Raw genomic sequence first — 20,000 nt, forward strand, 5'->3', positions numbered from 1 at the left:
GTGGATGGTGGAGGGTGGCGGGTGGAGGGAGCAGGTGGCAGTGGCCAGGCGGCGGTGGACCACTGGCCGCCACCAGCCGCTGCCACTGTCATCAGGTTGGACCCAAACCTGGTTGCGATTAATTATACCCGAGGCGTCACCTCACTTATGCCAGAGACCACTGTACTTCACCTGTACCATGTCGGCAGGACTCGGCTAGGGTCACTACCTATTACCTCAGCCGCGTTCATAAATTAAATCGCCTGGCATCGCAGTGTGCTTAATAATAGTAGAAGTAAAGGAGTCCATTCGAGAGAGGTGACCAAATCAGTGCAGGCTCGTGGTTGTCCTGGGGATTTTGTTTTAGTAGATTCTGGTTAACTTTATTTGAATCACATGAAGTTTCAGTTTATGTATTAATGAAGTGTAGATAGGTATGGGGTGGGTGGTGTAGAGGTGAAACTGTGAGGGCAGGTGAGGCAAGGCGGTAGCAGCGGTGGCGGGTGGTTGGAGGTGGTGCGGGCAGCGGGAGCGGGAGCGGGGCGGCGGTGCGCGCGTCGGGACGGTCAGGTGATCAATAGCCAGGCAGTTGGCGGCCCCGGGTGCGCCGACACCACGAAGGAGCAGGAGGAGCAGGCGGGGGCCGGGCCAGTGACGATGGTGCCAGTGTGATGCCCAGCTGGGCTGCCGAGACCCGCGCCCAGCACACCCGCTACACCCTAACACCACACCTCACGCTCGCTTTACTGGACTTATTTCCAACATGAAGCGTCGAATCGGTTTAGGAAACGACGGAGAATTCATGTCCTATCTACTGGACGTGGCTGACCGCTCGCAGAGGTAAGTGCTTTGTGGCCCCTGTCTTTGTGGAGGGAGGCCGCGCCGCCCTCACACATCCTCCAGCACGCCAGGCCTGGATGGCGGCACACGTCCCCTCCAGCCTCCTGCCTTCACTCCGGCAGCTGGAGGGAGGCAGGGCAGGCTTGGAGGAGGCCTGGGTGGCGTAGCTACAGCGGGGGGGCGAGGCTCCATCATGCCACTCCGCCACCTCGCACCAACACAATGGAATTTTCCCATCCGTGAGCCTGAAAAGCTTGTGTGGGTGATTATAATGAGTGATGGAGCTTGGTGAGACAAAGGCAGTGAAGGTTCACCTGTGCTGAGTGCCACCTTGCACCAGTGGTTTGAGGAGCCACAATGGTGGCAGCACCGATGGTCCCTCTGGTCTGTGGTTGTGCCACCACACCTTACCACACCACACCACACTAACCTATTATCACACCAGGTTCCACAAAAACGCACAATTCATAAAAAGAAAAGAAAGTTGTGATTAATAAATGAAAATTTATTGTGAACCTTGAGGTCCAGAAAATGACAATGAAATGATCAATTGAATATTTATATGTGTTTGCAAAATGTTTCTGCGACTGTGTAAGTCCACACAGGTGGTGGTGAGGGGGACAGAGAACCCGGACTCCCGGGTATCTGACGCACAAATTACACGCTGAACGCACAGAATCAATAAACATAACGTCCCGCTGTGCGTTCTCCAAGTCACACACAGCCACACATTTCTCATATGCCACCATTTTTGTCACCTGGAAAAATGCAGGAATTTTTATGAAGGATGAATGAGGTGAGTGATGCCTTGCTCGTGACACAGCGGGACGGGAGCCTGGGATTGAAGGAGAGAGGGTGGTGTGTGAGTGGCTGTGCAAGTGATGGTCACACAACCGCAGCACAGTATAGTGACACTACACTACACTACATCATACCTCACCATACCATACCACACCACACTGCACTGTACTATCACATACCACTTCATGACATACCGTAGTGTGCCGTACCATACCACATCGTACCACATCATATTACACAATACCCACCACGCCATACCATATCTCAGCACTACGCACCACACCGTACCATACCACATTACACTACGCCAGATCACACCAAACCACACTACACCATACCACACCATACCGTACCATACCATTTTACGTTTCACTGCATCAAAGCACACCACACGACACTGTGCACTACGTTACACCACACCACTTCACACACCACATCACTACATTCTACCTTACCATACCACACTACACTACACTATACCACATTTACTTATCTCACCACACCACACCACATTTACACATCACACCATACAACACTACACTACATTTCACCATAGTGCATCACATTTACACATATCAAACAGCATTTAGGCTGCACCACACTTATACCCAGCCATACCACACCATACTTACAAAACACCACACTTAAACGCCACACACCATCACACCTCACTACACTACGATACACCACACCACACCACACCACCTGCTGCTCAGTTACTAGACATTTCTCAGTTGGACTAGTGATATTAGTGGTGGTAAAAGTGAGTTGGTTGTGGTAGTGAAGTGTGGTGTGGTGTGGTGCAACGTGGTGGTGACAGTAATTGTGGTTGTAAAGGTGTTGATGACAGTAGTAGTTGTAGTGGTAGTAGAAGCTGTGGTGGTGATGGTGGTAGTAGTGGTGATAGTGGTGATACTGGTAATAGTGGTGATGGTGGTAATAGTGGTGATGGTGGTAATAGTGGTGATGGTGGTGATAATGGTGATGGTGGTGGTTGTGGTGATGGTGGTAATAGTGGTGATGGTGGTGGTTGTGGTGATGGTAATAGTGGTGATGGTGGTAATAGTGGTGATTGTGGTGATGGTGGTAATAGTGGTGATGGTGGTAATAGTGGTGATTGTGGTGATGGTGGTAATAGTGGTGATGGTGGTGATAGTGGTGGTTGTGGTGATGGTGGTAATAGTGGTGATGGTGGTGGTTGTTGTGATGGTGGTAATAGTGGTGGTTGTTGTGGTGGTGCTAGTGGATGTGGTGCTATTATTTGGTGGTAATGGTGACTGTGCTAGCAATTAGTGGTGATGCTGTTTGATATGGTGTCGTGTGGTGGTGTGATGTGGTATGATGAAAGGCCTAGTGACAGTAGTGGTGATATTGGTCATGGTGGTGATAGTGATTGTGGTGATGTGGATTGGCTGTGGTGCTGCTGGAGGTGTTAAGAACTGTGGTGGTGATAGTGTTATGGTGAAAATTTTGTGATAGTCATGGTGGTAATGGTGTGATAGTAATAGTGATGTTTAGTGGTGGCATAGTAATAGCCGTGATACTGGTGATGATAGTGATACTGATGGGGTGTAAATCTGATGGTGGTGATAGTGGTGGTGATGGTGATAATAAGTGGTGATGGTGGTGATGACATTGATCATGGTGTTGATATAAGTAGTGATGATGATAAAAGTGATGTTTTGATTGGACTGGTAGTCGTGATGTTACTGGAGAAACTGGTGTGGTGATAGTGATGATGGTGATGGTGGTGGTGATTTTAGTAGTGGTGATGAAACCGGGGGTGGTGGTGATAATGAAACTTGTGATTGTGGTGGTGATGCTGATGGTGTTGGTGATGGTTGTGATATTGGTGGCGATGATACTGGTGATGATGATATTAGTAGTGGTGATGATGCAAGTGGTGGTGATATTTGTGGTGATGTTGATAGTGGCAGTGGTGATGATATTGATGATGGTAGTAGTGGTGATGATGCAAGTGGTGGTGATATTTGTGGTGATGTTGATAGTGGCAGTGGTGATGATATTGATGATGGTGGTGATACTGGTGATGGTGGTGATTTTGGTGGTGGTGGTGGTGTGATGTGTGTGGTAGTGATGACGTTGGTGGTATTCGTTGTGATGCTGATGGTGATATTGGTGTGATGATATTGATGGTGATACTGTTGTTGGTGATGGTGATACTGGTGATGGTGTATTGATGGTGGTTGTAATATTAGTGATGATAATATTAGTAGTGATATTGTTGGAGATGGTGGTGGTGATACTGGGAGTGATGATATTGGTAATGATGTAGATGGTGATAATAGTGGTGGTAATGTTGGTGGTGGTGATGATATTGGTGGTGATAATATAGTGGTGATAATGGTGGCGATGTTGGTAGTGATGATGAAGATGGTGGTGGTATTGTTGTTGGTGATAATGATGGTGGTGATACTGGCAATGGTGATGGCAGTAAAACAGATAATGATGGTGATAGTGGTGGTGAGGGTGATTCAGTTTGTGTTGATGGTGATAATCGTGGTTGTGGTGGGATGGTGGTTTGGGTGATGGTGGTGGTGTTGGAGGTGGATGTGATGGTGGTCGTGCTGATGGTGTAAATGAGACTGATATTATTGTTTGTGGTGATACTGTGGTTGATGTGGTGATCGGTCATAACAACAACAGCAGCAGTATAGCAGTAGTAGTAGCTTAGTTGTTGATGTTGTTGTAGGAGTTGTCGTGATAGGGATGGTAGTAAGTTAATGATTCTGATATATATGTATGCTCAATTCCTTTAATATTTCGTCCGAACACTCAATCCCCCAATAACAAAGAACTGCGGCAAAGACATGAAACTCTCCAGCTGTGTATACTGAAGTGCCATCACTCGGATTCGCCGTCCAGGTCATTCAATTTGGTCAGGATAGGTCGCATGTGGTCAGGCTTGTTACAGTGGGTCAGAATTGGTTAAGTTAAAAAGGTTAGGTTGGCTCGGATCTAACTCGGTTAATTAGAGGAATCAGATTTGGAAAGAGAAATTGGTTAGGTCTGACCAGATCTGACAGACGGTCAAACACTTGGGTCAGCCAAGCAGGCCCAGTCGCTCAGTGCATTGTTGTCTGTACTCGTTTGTGAAAAAAAACACCCGTGTGTGTGTGTGTACGCACGCGCCAAGTGTACAAAGCATACTAAGGGTATTAATTAGAAGAACCCAGCGTTAGTGGGCAATATTAATCTTTCCAGTGCGATTACGTCCTTTTGAATTTGTTCTAATTACCCTACAAAATTATGTTTAGCTTAGTGAAAACCTCTTGCGGTGAATGGCCTAGAATTAGTCTCCATTATCCCTTTCAGTACGATAGCGTGTTTTCTAGTTTGTTGCCACTACGCCCAGGTGATTAAATTCGGCTTGGAGGACAAAGGATTAATGAAAGCCAGCTCAGTTCCCAGCAGGAAATTCTGAGCAGTGCGCCTAGCGGGCCGATTACCCTTTCATAACGACCACTGGACATATCTCAGGCGCCAGAAAATAACTTTTTTTTTTTCCTGTATATAGCGTGAGCGACTTGATGAAGGCTGGAGGAAAATCACGTAGACACCCATGGACTTACTGGTAGTAAGAGAAAGCGAGGAGGCTGTGGGAACCCGACACCTGATGGCACTGTCGACCAGCCATGATTGTGCCCTTGTGATCTGGCTGGCTGCATCAACATCTCATCCTTGGGCAAATATATATATACATAGAGAGAGAGAGAGAGAGAGAGAGAGAGAGAGAGAGAGAGAGAGAGAGAGAGAGAGAGAGACTTGTTACTGTAGTAACTTCATACTTGTCATAACCAATATTTAATCATCACAGTATCAAGATTGGCGGTGATATTCGTATACATTTTGTTTCCGACTTTGGACACAGGCAGTGCATTCTCTGGAGGTCAGCAGCGTTCTCACGTGTCTTACACCTTCACGTCACTACTTTGGCACAAATATCTACCGTCACGGCTAATAACATGCTGGGGTTATGTCATTCAGGACAAGTGCTGGGGTAGTTTTATGACATGTCGGTGGGTCTTGTGAGTGATCAGTAAAGACTTCTACCAGCTAAAGGTGTCTAGTAGTGGTACGGCGTGGAGTAAACAGTGTGTTCTCTCTCTTTTCATAATGTTCGAGCGCATAATGAGACTGTTATGTCTTAAACTATTCGAGCTACAGTAAAACCAATATAAGACCTACGCTTGGCTGTGTTTTGGCGTTTTGGGAAGGGTCATTGTTTAAGGACTAAGGTCAGACTGTTAATGACTGTACTCACACGTTGATGAATGGGTAACCTTGAGCAAATGTTAAATTTTCCAGGTTTAGTCTTGACTGTGGTGCAGTGAGTGAGTGTGGTGCAGTGAGTGAGTGAGTGTGGTGTATTAAGTGAATGTGGTGAATTGAGTGATTGTGGTGAAATGAGTGGGTGTGGTGAAATGGGTAAGTGTGGTGCAATGAGTGAGTGTGGCGAATTGAGTGTGATATAGTGAGTGAATGTGGTGCGTTGTGGTGAGTGTGGTGCGTTGTGGTGTGTTGTAGTGCGTTGTGGTGGTGTGTTGTGGTAGTGTGGTGCGTTGTGGTGTGGTGTAGTGCGTTGTGGTGGTGCGTTGTGGTGAGTGTGGTGCTTTGTGGTGGGTGTGGTGAGCGTGGTGCGGTGTCGTACATTGTGATGAGTGTGGTGCGGTGTGTGCGGTGTGGTGAGTGTGGTGCATTGTGGTGAGTGGTGCGGTGTGGTGAGTGTGGTGCATTGTGGTGAGTGGTGCGGTGTGGTGAGTGTGGTGCGGTGTGGTATGTAATGTCACAAGCGCCAATAAGGCCACTGGTTACGACAACATTACCGCTCTAATGTGGGTGCTTTGGCTCCCAGATCACTACACTGACATGACCTGCCACCCACAGCGCTATACTGACATGACCTGGCACCCACAGCACTGTACTGACATGACCTGCCACCCACAGCGCTATACTGACATGACCTGGCACCCACAGCACTGTACTGACATGACCTGCCACCCACAACACTACAGTATACTATGACCTGGCTCTCACAACACTTTAATGGCATGACGTGAATCCCCCAACACTACACATTCATGACCATAAAGGGATGTGACCTGACAGCCGTACTCTGATTTGACCTTACTGTCACATTAAGCAGACATGACGACTGCCATAAACAGACGACCTGACTCCTGCAGCACTGTACTGATCTGACGGCTCCACACCGTACTTACATGACCTGCCTGCCACAATAAAATACTGAGATGACCTGAGTTCCACAACAGAATACTAACATGACATGACTGCTACATTATACTGAAAAAATCTGACTGCCACAACATTATATTGACTCACTCTGACTGCCACAACACTACAGTGACATGACCTGACTGCCATAATACCATACCAACATGTCCTTGAGGACGCACTACCACAGGCCAAGACGATATGGCTCTAAAAATCATTACACGACCAGTGAAATGGTTTAGAACAGCAGTCGGTAGCCCAGAGTCCAAGTAATGTTTAATTTTCAAAATCCGCGGGAGAGAGAGAGAGAGAGAGAGAGAGAGAGAGAGAGAGAGAGAGAGAGAGACTGTCACCGGAATGTGTCATAACAAATTATTAAATTAATACTTCAAACTGTAACACTACCCCTTTTCTCTTAATCAAAGCACTAATCAAACCTATCATGTTTAGCTATGAAATTGATAATGACGGAAATAATAATAATGTCTTCGATATTCAGATGTTGATATATTTGTTCAAGGTAACTTTCATTTTTAAGAAAATAATCTGGAGCAACACGCACGATTATAGTGAAAGGAGTAGATCACCAACCCTAAGCCTATTGGCTACGGAGTGTACTGTTCTGTGATATGGGGGTAATGGTGGACGCAGTATCGATAATTGCATAGCTGCATTAGTACTCCAGATCACTTATCATAAAATGGTGACGTGACAGACACGAACATCGACCCTTATATAACTATGTGTATTTTGCAATGACAGTCAGAGATGTGATATTTGCAAAGCTGTATGCCGTTTTCATTTATCTTCATTATAACCCCCACACCCTCACAGAAGTAGCCTAGAGATACCCAGAGCAAAGATGTTTCATGTATCTCATTATGGACACGAAGGTGGGGCTACTATGCTTGACCATCCACAAGAGGATCACGAAGGAGTAGTGAGGGATTAACCAGTAAATATTAACTTATCTGGGAGTGTATTAATGTATTAAGCTTTTGAGTAAATGTTCTCAGAAAGAGTTGTGGCCTTAATTATTCATATTTTACTCCGGTGAAAGCATGGGAAATAGCTCTGGAAAGATATTGGTCCAAGGTAAACATCGTACCCCTCGGCAAGGTATACTGGTCCATGATTAAAACGGTGCCCTTGAGGGAGGTATTGCTTTGGAAAATCACACGAGTCCAAAACAAACACTATACCCCTCAGAGAGGTGTAGCTCTGCAAAAACACTAATCCAAGATAAAAACTGTACGCCTCAGCGAGATAATAGACTCTGACCAATATGTAACTGCCAGTATCACTTGTTATCTGCGTCTGACCTCTCTCTTGCCATTTCTCTTAGCCTTCCTGTAACCGTTTAGCCTGTCACTCTTCTTTCCTTGTCAGGTGGCTTTACATTCATTTGTACCCCGCTTTAGGGAAAAATTGAAGAGAAAGAAAAGTAAAGGCTCCGAGAGGCGACTAGCAACAGTGCTCATGTTCGTAATTCAGGCCTTTGAGTCTGTGACAAGTTTTTCACCTTTTGGCTCGGGATACAAGGCCACTGGACAATGAGGTTACTGCAGTTACCTTCCCTGTGTTGAAACTCGGGTACCGGTAGTCATTTTACCTACCACACCACAAAGGGTGGATGAATGTCTGAATCGAAATCATTCAGTATCATAATCATATTCACTGTAAAATATCTTTCACAGTAGATATGGCAAAGATAATGAAGTTATCCGTTGTTTATGTAACACGTTGTAGTAGCACCATACAGGTTTCATATAACATCATATGGTAACTCCACGTCTGTGGGTCATTAATGTTATATAAATTTTAAATTATATTGATCACATTATAATGAAAGGCCGCATAAATTCCTTTACGGAAATTCAGACACTGTTTACAAAGTCGTTTAAGTCAGCTTGATGTGTACAGTATACATATGAAATAGCAATGAGGATAGAGAGAAATGCAGACCTAATATACCTCGCTGAACCCGAGCCGCTGTCTGGCGCAGTTGAAATTCAGCTCAAGTTTCGTGACTATCGGGCATCGGGAGTCTATAATCTGCTTTGTAAGTCACGACACTTTAATGTAGGTTCAGGGATAATCTAAGAACCTTCAGTCATCGTGGAATATGATAACTAGCTTAAATTATAGTTCCCATTGTATTAAGTCGTCAGCAACCATAACTGTAGGCTACGTACTACTTCCCACGTTACCGCTGCCGCGACTACGGTTCAGGCATAGCTTATATCCTTAGTTAGTAGGCCGTCATGGAGGTCAGTGTGTTATCGAAAGTGTAGTTGACAATTGTACAGGATATTAAATCTAACACAATCCCAGAGAACAGTGTGTAATAATAAGTGGAGGCCATTACTGCGACAACAGGGCTCTGGTGTTGTGATCTCTCTATGCGCTGTTCCAGTGTAGGATCGGATCTCTCCACTAGGTAGGACAAGCCGTACCTCACCACGCTGGTCTGGGACAGGGTAGCGGTTAGTTAGGAGGCTGGTGTTTAAAGGAGAGGACCCAGTGTCTCCCAGCTTCCTTACCACATTGGACACTCGAACATCTCTACTTGCTGTAACGAGAGAGTCGATCAGTCCACCAGGTCTTGGTATTTCGGATGGCTAAGCAGTCTCCTTACAGAGCACTTCCTCTGTAAGCACTGAGGATGATAGTGCTTCTCAATATGACCAAAACTTAACCAAGTCTAGGTTCTACTGGAAAAGGAAAAGTTGCCAAACTCAGAAGCAGTTGGGAAACATACGATCAGACTGCTTTATTTTTCTTTATTTTTTATGAGCTGAAATGAGCATTATTTTTTAGGCAACGCGACTGTGACAGAGGCAGAACTGAAAGGGAGGATGGACACGTTGAAAAACATAATGTGCAATAAAAGATACTATGGTAGTGATACATGAAATGCAGACGTGTTTAGTAAGCTTACGGTTAGCCCTTCAGTACGATGTCTTTTTTTTTTTTTTTTCGGTTGTATCCTGCAAGCTTTGGACTATTACATTCACTTTAGGGGAGACCTCGTGATGATGAGGCTAGTCCTTCCAGTCCTGCGTTGTCTTTTCAGTGTAATTTATCGATACTAAGGGAACCGATATATATACTTCGGGATAAAGGAGGCTCTTGGATTAAAGGAGCCATTAACCTTTCCAGTTCGTGTAATTTCTCCAAAGCTCAAGAAAATCGTATGGTGGGAAGAATACCTTATAGCAACAAAAGACGTCACAACAGCGAAGGGATTCAAGAAGGTGTCCCAGTTTGTGTCAAGTAAAGTTTACGTATAGGGCGTACGGTAACCTACTCGAGCTCATGTTTAATTCATATTGGCCTACTCCACTCTAGGACGCATGCCATTTGTGTCCAGTCTTGCCGCCGCCCAAGGTTAGAAACTTCATTCTTTCCGGCAAGGAGAGTATGTTTTCACCCATGTTTATTTGTTTGTCTGTCTGTTAGCTGGATTACTCAAAAACCAAAAGAGAGTTTTGGACCAAATATGGTGGGTAGATAGCCCATGTCCCAGGGAACAATCGATTAACTTTTGGGACCGATGCAGACCGTACTACAGATTCTGGATCTGGAAAACACTTGTCGTGAAATCCTAATCAGTGGTGAGAAAATCTAACCCATTATGAAGAATGGTTGGAAATTACGTTGCCCTTGTCGAAGAAATGCGCTCTCCTGAGTGCCCCTCAAGTTCACATTGTTAGAAGGATTTGCTCTCTCTCTCTCTCTCTCTCTCTCTCTCTCTCTGTATACTTGTCGGATTTTATTTACTGTGTTATTCGTAATGTTCAGATGCATTTGGTATTGTACTGTACATCTTTATACGGAAGGCTATTCTTATTTCCTTTACCAGAATGTCTCTAGTCACTTTTCACTGAGATTCCATTTTTTTTTTTTTTACACGTGATGATTTTCTCCTGGCGTGATATAACTTTCCTTTTTTCACGCTCGTCATTTCTCTCGCTGCTATATTTGCTTGTTATGTCCATGTGATTTTCCTTTTTGGTAGGCTACACCGAATATCTCTTTGCAATACGGGTACTTGTCATCAGTCTTTACTTTGATATCCGTTCATTTTATACACATGTAATATTTTTCTTACTAATACGATATATATTATTTCTGTACCCGTGTTGCCATTTTAGCTGGTATGCAATTTCTGTACCTTTTTTTTTTTTTTTTTTTTTTTATATAGAGTTCACCTTCCCCTACGTGTTTTCCATACGTCACCTTTTTGTTGATATTTCTGATTTTGCCTACCCCTGACAGGCGAATACACAGGACAATATCAGGTTACACGTCGAGGCAAATGGAGAGAGAGAGAGAGAGAGAGAGAGAGAAAGTTGTCATGGTGAGAGCATGGGAGGAATGAGGCTTTCATCTCTAGGTTAAGCATGTTATCGTAGGTTTGGTTTGGGCGATTTTTTCCTGTTATACCTGAAAAATATAAGTTTGCTCTAACCCCTTCAATCTGGTGAGGTCTTTTTCCATCGTACTCGTGCTGATTTTACATCGGAGAAGCCATTTGAACTGGAGGGCCTGGATATCACCTTCATTACCCAGTTCAGTAAAAGACGTCACAGAGTCGATGGTGTAGACGTCAATATTATCTATTTGTGAGAGAAGCTCCTTTAAAAAATAGATGTTCAGATGCCTTCAGTAGGTAATATCACTTCAGTTTTAAGTCGAGCAGTGATGAAATTCCTGCATAATATTCTGTTGGACTCCGACGATTGCATCACTGGGTTTTGAAAGTCACTGCCCACTGCCTGGTTGTCTAATGAAGTGTGTCGATGTTCGTCTGCAAGTGTGCATGATGAAATACAGATAGCTATAGAAAAAAATAAATAGAAAATAAAAGGAGGCGAAACTGTAATGGCAGAAGAAGCAAAGAAAAATAAAACAACAGCCAGCTTTATAATACCTCCTTTGACATGTAGAGATCCGAGGCTGGCTTACCTGAGTCCAATACTTTTAAGGGTAGACCATCCTGCTTCCTGTGGTGGCATTACGTGATATAAAATCCTCCAGTCACCTCTTGGGATTGGAACATATTCACGCCCGTCACTCCATCTGGGACGTTTTGGCCACTAGACCACAACTGATGCAAATGTACCGAATAAAGAATGTAAGTCAAAGGTCAGAATCAGAGTGACTCAGCATGCATAATGGAGGAAGGAGCCCCTCTGAGGATCATAATTCCTTGGCCTGACTTGCCTCTTGCGACGCCTTGCATGAGAGAGAGAGAGAGAGAGAGAGAGAGAGAGAGAGGGGGGGGGAGGAAGGGAGAGAGGGAGACTCCTCTAAAGGTCAGCTCTCCTTGACCTGCCTCACTATTTGTGGATCCTAGCAGTAGCGAGTGTACGAGAGAGAGAGAGAGAGAGAGGAGTATCGTTTTATCTAAGCTGTGAGTAACGTTTCTGTTGCAGCGCTTATGTGGGTGATGTGTAAACGTTTATATAGGCAACGTGTATATTGATAACGTTTATGTGAGTAACGTTTATATGAGTAACGTTTATATGGGTACCAGTAACGTTTAATGGATAATGTTCATATGGATAACATTTATATTGGTAAAGTTCATGCGCAGTGAAATACATGTTTTCTTGGTTACTAGATAAGGATAGCAAGTTAAGATGACACTTATCTCCAAATATTCGATGACGCCTTTTGTGTATTTTTATATAATGCCTACGCCAGACAGTACTACTCAGCTTAACCCCTTCGATAGTGTGACGTCTTTATATACGTATTCATGGTGCTACTAGGCAGTGTATTCAGAGTGTTTTAGCGGTGAAGGGAGTAATGAAGCTATGCCAACCCCTCCAGTTAATAATAATAATAAAAAAAAATACTTAGCTGAGTGAAATCGTTTGGAGGAGTAAAAAAGTAACAGCAAGTCGTCAGCATATTAAAGGTGTTAAAGAGACCCCTCACCGTGATTTTTTTTTTTTTAGATAAGGTGACATTTTTGTAGTTTGTCTTGCTGCCAACAGACGATTTGACTTCACAGAGGAAGGACGTCTGGCAGTGTAGGGGTTACTGAAGACTGTCTAACCCATCCAGTTGGAAAAGTCTATCCCAAGCTAAGCAAAATCGTGAGGAGGTTACGGGAATTTACAAAGATGACTTACTTGAACGGATTAAACATAGTCACTATTAACCTCTTCATTCACGGGTGTCTCCTCCTGCGCCGAATAAAATAAAATGATAGCAAGAACAAAATTAGGAAGGGGGTCATAGAGGTACAAACAAACAAACACCCAGTATATATGCGGTATGCGTATGCGGTATTGGAAAGGATTTAGATGAATTAAAAGTAAAAGGCGCTTGATGGTCCTGGATAAAAGTGATAACCCAAATCCCGACGCAAGCGTTATAAATACGGTCGAGTGACTGAACACGTGCAAGACTGATGGAAAACACAATGGAAATAGTTTTGGAAATATCGCTGGGGTAAAAAGGATTCTAGTTATACAGTGGGAAAAAGAAGGATGCGTGGGGAATGGAGAGAGAGCATCTTAAAAAAAAAGTCACTACAGTAAGGTGTTTTCTGTATGATCGCACCATTTCCAGACGATTTCCTGTATCAGTAGGGAAGCCTTTCGTGGGGAAGGAGTCAGAGATCTCCATGAAACTCATCGAAAATGAAAGGGCTTTGCAAATTCGAGCACCTCACCCCTCCCCTCTTATCTTTGTACCACCCTGCCTCACCCCACCTCACGTCACTCCACTGCACTCCACCCACCTCTTCCTTTACCACCCCACCCACACCCCAGCCACGTGTGTGTGACCGTAACCTTGACCTTTGACTTTCAAGATCATACTCATTAATCTTTGGCGTGCTGTTTCCTTTACTTAGGGGTTGTGCTCTGGGTGACATCAAAGTATTTTATTAAGCTGGCGGGGAATTTCAGTTGCAGGCACTATAGTTCATCCACCGTAACTTAGCAGAGACTTTCTTGCTTTGGCAGCACCTTTCTCAGTGGCAGATTAAGGTTTCCCGCTCTACATCCATTTCATAGTACCCCTTCGTGACTAGCACTATCGTCAGGTGTTAATCTTTTCTTACTGTTCAGCATTCAAGAGGGAGAGATGACAGTTTCAGTCAAAGTATACTGGGCATAATAATACAGTGTCTCGAAATTGTAAGAGCTAAATGAAGTGCTGCGTAGTTCACCTGTAATATTCAAGTGGGTCGGACAAGTTGTAATCCCGCTTCAGTAGTGCGGATCCCCAGCCATGTAAAAGGATTATTGATACCAACTGTACTGTCACGATCAGAACTTCACCAACACTTCCCTGCTGGTTGTGGCTGTAGAGTGTGTTGCAGGAAATATTTTTGTGACAGCAGTGGGAAGAACACAGGATGAGAAGATGAAAAGGAGACATATGGAAAGCTGGACTCATCGCTGGCACGGGGCTGTTGACTGCGTATGTTCACTAAAATGGGAAGAGTGATTCATACAGGTGCAGTGTCCTCCCTGATTGCAGTACAGCCAGAAGTAAAATATGTTCTCTCTATAGGATTATGCTTTGTGTGAACTGTCGGTTTTAAATCTCACACACACACACACACACACACACACACACACACACACACACACACACACACACACACACACACACACACACACACACACACACACACACAGAACCAAACATAAAGCCTGGTAGCACGGTCGTAAACCATCATAAAATATTGGAAGTAACACACACAGAACTGAATTGGTTCAAGCGTCAGAGTAAAAACGAGAGCGTGAAAAAAGTGGAGGGAAAATGCAATCAGGTCGTGCAAAAAAATCTGTGTAAAATATAAAATTGATTACATGTATGAAAAACACTTTAGAAATGGAAACTCTACTGTACTCTTTTTTTTAAATCACATGACGAATCAAATCGATGTTGTTTTTACACCTTTCCACCTCGGGTTCTCTCTCCTAAGCTGATTATTTTTGTTTTTTCGATAGCATGAATACACTGGAATTACATCGTACCGAAGCGGTTAATGGAAATGTCAGTTCCCTTCACTGAGGCCGAAATAGGTTTAAATCGTCAGCAAAAGTGAAAAAATATTGTCATAGGCGTCATCGTTGTAAAACGATTAATGGAAATTGTTTATCTAATCCCTTCACTGCCAAAAATAGGTCGATCTCCAAAATTTAATAAAATGGTGTGGTCATATAAAAAATAAAAGACTCGTAGGACTTTCCCTTAACTGAATAAAAGCGCCTAGCATGAGCTGGAATAAACTACGGTAACAGAGTTTTTCCTAACATCAGAGGGTTAATGGTGACAGTGTTACTATATTTCTCAGCAGAACAGAATCGTCTGTCGTTAGCTGGAATAGAATAGTAGGCCTGTCCTGACCATGTGAGGGTTAAGGAGGTACGAGTGAGGTAGGGGTAAGAGATTTGATGTAGTTATATCTGATGTTTATATAGCATATCGATCGCATGCTGGACTAAGCTTTTCCTTCATTCGGGTTACACGAGAAGTCCTGTGAGATTATACGACTAATTATACACTAATCAGTATATCATCTGCAAAACATTATAGAAATCCAGACTACTTGGTGTATTAAAATCGTATTATTTTTGTATCCATTCAGTAAACTAGGGGTGACGTCATTGGTCTGAAGGGTATAGGCTGAGGTGGGAGTAAAGGTCAGTGTTAATATGCGTGGAATTATTGATTTATTTATCTAGTTTTTATTTATTTATTTACGGGTCTGACACCGTTTTCAAGACCCAACAGTGTTCCCATCCATAGCAACTGGGACACTACACTTTTTCTTACACATCACCACTTGGACGCTAATACACACCGTTTGTACTGAAGTCATGACGAGTGTGATGGCATTAGCGGCGTATTTTTATGATATGTCGGTGGTTCTTGTGCAAAATCTGTTAAGACTGTTTAAGCGATATTCCATTCACCAGACTCACACACATGAATACTTTGGTTCATTCGTAACTGACGTAGGGAAAGTTATTTATAAACGCTGGTGATGTCAGCAAACCCAGGCGAAATGAAAAACTGATCTTGCTGTCAAACCAAGCTAAGCCTAACTAAGCCAGGGTAAACCAAGCCGGACCAGGGTAAATTAAACCACACCAGATTTAATCAAAATAAGCATACCAAGCCAGACCAGACTAGACACTGGCGATGCAAGCTAACCCTGGCGAGAGGATAATCGCACCCTCAGACCAGACCAAACCTAACCACAGCAAATCAGATCAAACCAAGCCAAGCCACGCCAAGCCAGGCCAAGGCAAGCCAAATCAAATCAAACCAAATCATATCCGAATGAAATAATTCAAACCAAACCAAACCAAACCAAATTAAATCAAATCAAATCTAGTCAAGTCAGATCACACCAGACCAGATCACACATCACATCACAGCGCAGTACAGCACAGCACAGCACAGCACAATACACCACAACCTAGTACACCACACCACACCACACCATATCACACCACATCACATCACATCACATCACATCACACCACACCACACCACACCACACCACACCACACCACACCACACCACACCATCTAGGCGAGAGAGCAGTCCCACCACTTGACCAAACCCAATTCGCAGTTTTCGTCAACCACTTCAGTTTGGTGATGTCTTGCATTTTGAATTATTACAGAATATAGATTTTTTTTTTTCAAACTAAGAGTCCATTAGAAGCCAGTGAAGTTTATGATAGAGGCTGTGTCTAAAAATAAATTGCTTACTGGAATTGATAATTCGAAGCAAATCTAGTTTTGGAAAGAGTGACCTGAAAAAATAAGTTACTTCTTGAAATCAGTAACGAGCAAAAAATTACGTGGTGGAATATGTGACGTGAAGAGCTTACATATTCAAATTAACAACGTGGAGTATAATACATGTTATTAGTTACATGAAAAAATCACAGGAATTAGTGACGTGAAAAAATATATTACTATGTGGAGTTAGTGACACAAAAAAACACGTACTGAATTGACGTGAAAACAATGTGGCAAACTGCAGGTGTGGTATTAGTTGATGTTTGTAACGAGAGAGAGAGAGAGAGAGAGAGAGAGAGGAGGGGGGGAGGAGAAGGATTGGTGTGTGGGGAGGGAGGGAGGTGTAGTGGGGACAGGGAGGGATGGAGATGTGAGGTTGGGGGAGGTAGGCAGAGGGAAAGGTCTAAGGGATTCAGGGAGGGAGGGGGAGGGGGAAGGTATTAGGGGTTTAAGTAGGGAAAGTAAGAGGGGGAGAGGTAAAGTGTTGGAGGAGGGAGGAGAGGGTAGGGTAGAAAAGGAGGTGCTTTGTGGAAGAGGGAGGTGTTGGGGGAGAGAGAAATGTTAGGGGGTGAGGGATGGGGGGTAGAAATGTGAGGGGTGAGGGGGAAAGGAAATGCGTGGATGAAGAGGTAGAAACAGGTTATTGAAAGGTGTTAAGAGGCGAAGGGGTAAGAGGGAGTTATGTAGGATTGGGGGGTGGATGGAGAGGCGGGGGGAGGAGAGGTATTACGTATGTGGTGGGGGAGGGATGCGGAAGTAAGACGTGCTCGGGGGGGTGAGATGGGGGGAGGTGTAGTTAGTTGTCTGGAGAGGGAGGGTGTAATGGGGTGGGGTGGGATGTGCTGTGGAGGGTAGGAGTGGGGAGTGTACCTGGGGAGTGGAGGTGGAGGGCTGGGGTGGTGCAGGAGGGTGGTAGTGAGGTGAGGTGGTGGGGGAATGGTAGTGAAGGGGTGGGGTGGAGTGGTGGGGTTGGAGGGTAATTCTGGGGGAGGGGTAGGGTTGTTCATGTCACCTCAGTTAATGCATGTGGAGTGAGGGACCAGGCCTGGACATACTGACTCCCATTCCACCACTCCCTCATCACTGTTCCACTCCTTACCGTTTATAGTGGAAGCAGTCTCATTGGTTTATTTATCTCTCTACTGCCTGTCTGTCTACAACCTATCTCTGTCTGTCTCTCTCTCTCTCACACACACACACACACACACACACACACACACACACACACACACACACACACACACACACACACACACACACACACACAACAGCACTGTGGGGGATACCAGTACGTATTGTAAACAGCGACGGCTATCTCTGCATGTGCATCGCTGTCTGTTTGGATGAGGGTGGTGTGTTGTGGGAAGGGTGGTGTGTTAAGAAGAAGAATGGTAGACTAAGAACAAGGTTGAAGGATGAAGTATGAGAGTAAGGTATTATATGATAGATGGGTGGTGTATCATGGAAAGATAGGAGTGGTTGGAAGCAGGAGAGGTAGACCAAGAGCGGTGTGAAAGATGTGTGTTGGAGAGAAATGTAAAATGACGGTCGTGTAACTGTTACTGAAGGAGGAGTTGTGTGGCAGAGAGAGAGAGAGAGAGAGAGAGAGAGAGAGAGAGAGAGAGAGCATCCTTCACCCCTCACGAGACACAACAATCGACAGGTATATACAGTACGAACAGATTTACTCTCAGACCTCAGTAGATTTCCCAGTAGCGAGTTAAACCGTCTGAAGGTAGCCCCCAAAATAATCGCCTCCGGAGGTTTAAGGCTAAAATCGAGATAGTTTCTGAAGTCCAGTCACCAGGTATATAATTTCCGTAGCCGGGGGTAAATCAGCATAGGTAAACTTTGTGGTGAACTTACAAGGTGACTTCAGAGATCGACACCCTCCCAACCCATTACCTTCCCTGTCCTTTCCCGTCTTGTACCCTGGCTTTCCTTCCACTCTCATTTACTGTCTCCTCTCTCCCACCTGAGTCCATCACTTCCCTTGCTCATCCTCTCTTCCTTCTCCCTCACCGCCCCTACACCATCACTTATCCTCTTCTTTCCATCCTATCCCATCTTTTCCCATCCCCTTCCTTCACTTTCTTTTCACTCCCCTCCTTTTCTCCTCCTTCCCCTATTGATCGTCTCCCTTTCTCCTCCCCTGTTCCTTCCCCCCCCCCCTGCTTTCTTTCCTCCCCTATTCATTTCCCTTTCCCCCCCCCTTACATTTTCACCTTTTCTCGTTTCACCTTCCCCCCCTCTCCTCTGCCTCTATCTTCTTCCCTATATACCTTCTCCATTTTTCATTATCCTATCGCTCCCTTCATCCTCCTTCTCCTTCCTCCCTTCTTCTCTTTTTCACCTCTCCATTTCCGCCCCCCATCTCTCTCTCTCTCTCTCTCTCTCTCTCTTCCTTCGCGTCCTTCCCGTTCTCCTATCTCTCTTCTTTCCTCATCCTCTCGCCTCTCCTCACCCTTCTCCTCCCCATGCCTCTCCCTACACCCACCCCACGCCACATATTAGCCTTATGAACCACTGGGGCAGGTAAAGTGCAGCATTAACCCCTCATATTCCGCCACACACATATTTTTCCACTGTACTTTCCCGACAAGGTTTATATATGAACGTAATTAAGGCCCCACCATACTTTTAACACCTTGGCCACGATGACGTCATTCTTTGTATAGCCTAATCTTGTAACTGGTTGATGATTTACTTAGCTTAGAATAAAACACTTGTACTGAAGGGACCTCTGAAGGCTGTATATATCTCACCCATCCAGTTCATAACTGTTCTCCTGAGCTGATTAAAAGCATGTCGAGATTGCAAGAATGAAATGATAGAGACGTCTTTGTAATGACAGTGTTAACAATATGTCGTCTTCAGTATCTGTTAAAGTATGGACATGATCTGATGTACAGAGAATCAGAGTGGAAACGGTATATAACCATAGCAAGACTTGAGCATTGGATGATGGGGATGGGGGAGTACAGCCTGTGAAGTTGGGCATGAAATGTTGGGAGGTTTTGGTGGAGTAAAGAAATAACATCTTCGGCGCGAGGAGGTAATTTATATCCTGACGATTTTAACAGCGTATGACACACTCTTGGATAGGGGGTTGTTACACTGCCTTCATTAATGTCATCGCTATTATGGTGGTGTCCGAAGGTGAAGAAGAATCGTCAGGCAGCGGCAAAAATATACTACAAGAAGAAGTCATCGCACTGAGGGAGTTGAATATGTCTCCAAGAAGAAGAATTAGTGGAAGAAAATGAACAGCAAGAAAGAGAACGCTCTCTGTTATGCAGGGAGGGAATTGGAGTTTTTGTCGGGAATATATAT

At 44.5% G+C, this 20,000-nt stretch overlaps 1 pseudogene across 1 annotated transcript in view; it reads left to right on the plus strand.

Moving 5' to 3' along the window:
• Positions 1-742: 742 nt before the first annotated feature.
• The window catches only part of LOC145401345 (uncharacterized), a 116,416-nt pseudogene continuing 97,158 nt past the window's right edge, over positions 743-20,000 (plus strand). The window contains exon 1 of the transcript XR_013897576.1: positions 743-819. The product of XR_013897576.1 is annotated as an uncharacterized LOC145401345 (transcript). The remainder of the gene's footprint in view (positions 820-20,000) is intronic.

Source organism: Coenobita brevimanus, chromosome 55 (genome assembly GCF_032717465.1).
Source record: "Coenobita brevimanus isolate Jiangsu-jjx chromosome 55, ASM3271746v2, whole genome shotgun sequence".
In the NCBI taxonomy this organism is placed as follows: domain Eukaryota; kingdom Metazoa; phylum Arthropoda; class Malacostraca; order Decapoda; family Coenobitidae; genus Coenobita; species Coenobita brevimanus.